Here is a 6,000-nt window from a genome sequence, read left to right as displayed (position 1 = left end):
GAGTTGTGGGCACTGACAGACAGACAGGGCAGGTCGCGCTGGAAAGCTAATGAATGCTAAAAGCTAATCGCCACACACACACAACTCGGGTTGACATGGCTCTGGTTGTGAGGACTTGAGAGGAGTGGAGGAGCGACCGTTAGCAGAACGGTTTTGTTCGCCGCCACTGGGGGGCTGGGTGAGAGAACTGACGTGGCGATTTATGAGTGGGTAGGATTTATTGCGTGATAAATCCCAGAGATAACTCCGCCCAATTCAAACCTACTGTACAAAACCTTAAAAGACAAATATTTTCAATTTGGATGGAAACTTTTTTCTAATTATTTTTACATGTTTAATAATACGTACATAAGACCCTAAAATACATGGTTAGGAGGCTTTGGTGGATTTGGGTTTCCAGAGGCTTTAATAAATCTATGACAGTGAATCAGAAAATGATAACACTGTACCTTAATTTGCGAAGATACGTTTTTTTTTTTTTAAGTTATCAAATAAATATAGTGGAGTGGAAGGTTGAAAGTAGCCTACCTACTAAAAAAGCTATTTTAAATCAATACTGTACTGCTGTGATTAGGGATAGTTTTCTTTTCTTTTCTTTTTTTCGTTTTCTAGCAGGTGGTGAACACGCAGACGGTCCCTTGCGCTTCGTCTCGTTCCGCTAGTGGGCAGAGCAAACACAGTGCGCTGCGCTGCGCTGTGGCTGGAGAGTCTCATCTACACCCGGTCTGCCCCCAACACAACGACACACACAACCTCCCTGCGTGGATTTTTAACTCATATTACCACCTTAAAATACCACCGAGAGCTCCGGACGGGGAAAAGGTAAGCCTTGCTCACTGTGCGCTCCCCTTTTCGCTGCCTGCCGGTGGCCGGGAGCTTTGCTTTTCTGTGCCCCACTGTTGAGGAAACAACGGCGGCTGATTGAGAGAGAAGGGGAGAGAGAGAGAGGCGCAGTGTTTTGCTGTATGTGTGTGTGTGTTCTCGGGGAGTGGGCGACTTGTCATTGCGGCGGTGTGTGTTGTGAAATGAGTGGTGGTCGGCCTCCCCTTCCCCTCTGAAACAAAGCTAATGTAGCCGCCAGCAGCAGCAGCGGAGACGGTGATACTGTAGCTCGTTACGGCGGCGGCTGCTCGTGTTAAAACAGCAGCGGGTGATAATAATAGAGCTGAATAGCTAACGAGGCTAGCTGGATGGGGGCTTTTTTTGTGTGTGTGTGTTTTGGGAATCGAGACGGTGATCGCCGCAGCGAACAGGGGTGGAGGGGGGGTCCTATTGTTATTATTTCTGGGGCAGGTTTAGCTTAGCTTATGAGACAAAGTGGCAATAACGCGGTGTATCATGATGGAGGCAGTGGACGGTGTAGGTGAAGAATAGCATCCTTTTTACACCTCGTATAAGGTCTCGAGCAGCTCCGTTAATTGGCAGTTGATGACGTAGCTGTCAATCAATTACCAGCTGCTACCAGCCCCCTCTTAAATCCATTACTTACTACTAAAGTGGCATGCAAAAGTATGGGCACACCTGGTCTACATTTCTGTTAATGTGAACAGTTCAGCAAGTGGAAGATGCAATGATCTCCAAAAGGCATAATATAAATATATATATTAGTTTTTTAGATCCCGCTTTTGAAACTATTACAGTGTGTAAAAATAAATATCTTGTCTGATACCTTGGTCAAAGTTATCTGAGAGCTCAAGTCTCCTGGGTTTCCCATTCTTCTGCAGGCTGCTGCTTTGTTTCCCCTTTTTCACTCTAAAAATTTTAGAAAACTATAAAATAATTGTTAAAAATAATAATCTGATATTGCTTAAAAATATAGCAAAAAGAGTGTTTCATGTTTAACTTTGTGCCTTGACATGAACAGAAATGTTGATCAGGGCGGGTGTCTAAACTTTTGCATGAAACTGTATTCATCGCTTTGAGGAAGAGGAAGAGGAAGGAAGATGATTGCTGTAATCATGCTCTGCCTGCCTTCTACTGGAAATGCTGGAAATACTGGTTGTACCTTGAATTTGGTGAAAGGTGATACAAAAAACACACTTGATATTAGGGAAATCAGGTCAACAAGTTATTTATTGCTCAAGTACATGATTTAAAAAAAAAATTTAGTTACAAGCAAGCCAAATCTTAAAAAAGTGAAAACATTTATATAGAGGCTCATTGTTCATGCAGGGAAAAAAGAAACACTTAACTCTCCAGTACAGTCCAGTCCGTTTTCAGTCTGCAACATGAGGAGTCTCATGTAATGAAATTATGACCTGCTGATTTGATTAAACGAGGTGTAGCTTGTGTTGTCATCATGCAGCAGGCTGCACATGTGATTGTGAGTGCTATCTCTGGAGAGCTGGACAGAACGGCTTTGTCCTTTTAGAAAAGGTTGTTGTGATACGGTTTTGGGTAGGAGTTGTGGAGAAGTGTATCTGCTGGGGAAATTACAGTATATTTGATCTTATTAAGGAAAAAAAAATGGAAATGTGTGTTATAATCTTGAACTTTAGGAGCTAAAGCTGAGTGTAGTGACCATCTAGAGGTGAGCCACCGACTGGCCCTGGCTTTATAAAGAGCTCTTTCAGTCCTCTTTTTTTTCTGGAGCCTTTGGGATTATAAATCCTGAGGAAAAGGAGCTTTGCTTCGGTGGCATGCTTCACTGGCAAGAAATCGTTGGAGGGTGTGTGTGTGTGAGAGAGAGGGAAAGAGGGTGGGGGACAGGGGTTGTGTTGGTGGGCTCGGGGTGGAGAGCCAGCAGAGGCTGAGGGAAGGAGGGATTGAGGAGAAGCGGGCCGTGGTGATGGATGCCATGCGGGGAAAGAGAAAACACTTGGCCTTTCTGTGATTAAAGGGCTCCTGTTCTCTCTCTCTCTCTCTCTCTCTCTCTCACACACACACACACACACCTGTCCTCTCGTATTCGTGGGTTCAGTCTAGTTACTGATCACTAAGCCAATAAAACGTACGTATCTCTATGTCAGCGGTCCTTCAAGGTGGTTTGGTTTCTGGTGTTACTCCATGCCGGGGTCAGTGGAGGAGAGTGTCCTTAAGCTCACACTGAGTTATGAATCAGCTTTTTGGAAACCCTTCTCCTCCACACCGGCCCTCCACACTGAGGAGCCTCTTTCCCAGCGTGCACTGCACACGAGCTGCTCTACAGTCACTCCACTGTTTGCAGCTCTTGTAGCTGCAAAGCACTCAAATATTCCTGCTGCACATTTGAGCTGCAGAGAGCTGTTCTTCAGTAGGGCAGGTCACAAAAAGGACAGTAAACCCTGTTGCAAATTTAAAAAAAAAAGTTTTCACATCCAGGGCAATGGCAAAGAAACTGTGTATATATCAATTCCTGTATTAAAATTCAAAAGGAATTTGTAGTGTTGTTGTAACTACCAGGTAACGTGAGCAAGTGAAAATCTGGTCAAACCAGAATAAAACATTTTCATTGTCAGTAACAAAGCTTGGATCGTCTTTCAGCAGATCGTCTTGGGATGATTAGGCACATTTTCAGTTTCTGAATAAGCGAAAGTGTCGGGCTGGAGGTTGTGTTGTCAGATAGGAAGTGAACACACTTTGCAGCTTCTGACGCCCTCAAAGGCTTTAAAAAGGATTTGGACCTGCATTAAGAGTGAAGACCAGATTTAAGATTAGTTTTTATGCTGGGTAGAGAGTGTCTTCAGTAGTCGGGCATGGTGCTATCACACTGTGCATGTTTGCATCTATCTGGTTGCATAACAGTGCATGGACCCTGCACTCAGACCCATAGAAAGTCTTGTTAATTTTGCATCAAGAACATTTTCATATATGTGTGTGTGTCTGTGTGTGTGTGTGTGTGTGTAAATGAACGTCCATGTTTGAGGAGGATGTGGGCATGCATTGTGCGCCCTTCTTTACATGCTGCTGGATGTGGTTTCATTGTTTGTGTTGCGTGAGAAGAATTTGTGTTGTCATATCAACAACACTTGTGTACAGTCACCACAGCAGAAAACAAAAGTAACCCGTCTCATTCGTGGTCCACGCTCGTCACTGGGCCTGTTGTCGACACTCATGGTCATGTACAGGATGGTGGACGTGTCCTCTTGTCCTCTCTCTCTCTCTCTATCCTGTTGCGTGTTGCGGCAGGTCAAACCCTGTCGGTGCAGGTCTGAGCAGGACGGCCGTGTTTTGGGAGGTTTTTAAAGACAAGCATGTGCTCGTTTTGAACTTGAAGAGAAAACCGATAGATGTAGCTCTGTGTAAAGACACAATCAGCGTTGTAAATCAGATGTGAGCGGTTCCTGTTTAGTGGCGGCTGTAGTTCCTGGATGTTCAGTCAGTCAGCGTTGTGTGGTCATGGGTATTCTCAGCAGAAGAGCTAATTTCCCGTCAATGCTGTCACTTTGAATGGAGTGATCAGAAGTTATACAGAGTAAATCCCCCCCTTCTTGCTTGCTGCTTCTGTTTTTTTAGTTTTTTGTTTTCCTCCCGTCTCCAAAAGTGCTGAGGCGATTCCTTTTGTGGAGACGGCTCAGGGTTCACTGATGGTCAGTCACCACCGTCGTCCATAAGCCGTCCAGGGACTCTGCTCTATCAGAGCGACCTGTTCCTGAACGGTCCACTGCGGACACACTTGATTGGACTTAGGTTTCCCGAGTGGAGCTGGACATTGAGGTCAAGGTTTAAGCTCAGTGGTTTTACACTTGTGTTACTCCAGAGGTTGGGGGGGAAGGAAGTGTCATCAGGCCCCATCCTCACTTTCATAACAGCAGTTGCGTAATGTGATTCTGATGCAGGGTGAATTATCGTTTTCTCTTTATCTGATCGGACTTAATTTCATTAATTATCACAGAGGGTTCATACGATCCGATCTTCAGATTTGTGCCGATGAAATGAGGTTACAGCGCAAAACTCATTTATGCAACTTTTCACTGAGTCACTGTGGGATTAAAATCCGACATGAAAGCTTCAGTCTGGTGTGTTGCAGGAGCAGAGAGAGGTAGCAAACAGGAAGCCGGCCAGATGAATGCACGTGTGCAGCCTACGTACGTACAGTATGCCTCAGGTTATATAAGAAGATGTACAGCACCAAAGTGGGTACATTGAACACAGGCCAGTGGTGCAAGGTTTGTTTACCTATTCCCCTCACTGTAAATTGAAGCAGCTGCAAAGTTGTTTTCTTCTCATGCCAGTCAAACCAGGCTGTATTGTGTTATATGTTTTAATTATCTTTTCCAAAACATCAAAATAAGACCGGAGAAATAAGAATTAAACATTAGTCAGGCTATTAAATATCTGTTTAGATATGTACTCGTGCCACAGCTGCCACAGTTGTCATAATAATGCACTGCATGTGTTTGGCAGTTTCAGGGGCGCAGAGATCAGCGGCGGTGACTGTCAGAGCGTCAACGAGTGGCGGCGGCACAGAGCTCAAAGAAACGCGGCTACGTCTCAGCACTCAGCCTCAGCCCCAGACGACTAAAATAGGTAAAATTAGACTGTGTGGTGAAAGGTACACGGCTTCCAGCTTTTCTTTTTTCATGGAGAGGGGAAAGCTAGCTGTCATGCACCCCTGAACGCCTCGTCTGCAGTGAAAACAGTGTCAAATGTGTGAAAAGGAAGCAGAATACCTCAGTCATCAAAGATATTCAATACTTCAAATACCAGAGGTAACTGTAATACAGAATCAGAGAGGGTTTTTTTGTTTTGTCCTCGAAAGAATGAAAACTATGCAGAGTAAAAAATATATTACATTTTTATCAACTGCAGATTTACATGCATGTACCTTCCCCTTTTTTAAGATTCAAGAATAGACCCATATCATATCATATATTGATTAGAGCTGCAGCAGTTGACAGAAAATTACTGGCAGCTGTTTACTAGTAGTTCTGACATTACAGTAATGCTGCTTTTCTCTGTTTTACATCACATTAAACCTGGTTGGAACGATTAAATGAAAAGATTTACACTGCAAATTGTAAGATTTATTTTCTCTTACAAAGATGATGACATGATGCTTAAGTTTGTACCAAGCAAACA

At 44.0% G+C, this 6,000-nt stretch overlaps 1 protein-coding gene across 3 annotated transcripts in view; it reads left to right on the top strand.

Moving 5' to 3' along the window:
• The first annotated feature begins 667 nt into the window (after positions 1-667).
• The window catches only part of mgat5 (alpha-1,6-mannosylglycoprotein 6-beta-N-acetylglucosaminyltransferase), a 79,566-nt gene continuing 74,233 nt past the window's right edge, over positions 668-6,000 (top strand). For 2 of the 3 annotated variants that reach the window (XM_085796906.1, XM_085796899.1), the window contains exons 1-2: positions 668-822; positions 5,326-5,448. The gene's annotated coding sequence lies outside the window, so the exon portion shown is untranslated. The remainder of the gene's footprint in view (positions 823-5,325; positions 5,449-6,000) is intronic. The other variant, XM_085796915.1, reaches the window with a different exon arrangement.

This window comes from Trachurus japonicus, chromosome 2 (assembly GCF_045865225.1).
Source record: "Trachurus japonicus isolate A0001 chromosome 2, Traja_1.0".
Taxonomy (NCBI): Eukaryota; Metazoa; Chordata; class Actinopteri; order Carangiformes; family Carangidae; genus Trachurus; species Trachurus japonicus.
This window is presented reverse-complemented; position numbering and strand designations above follow the sequence as displayed.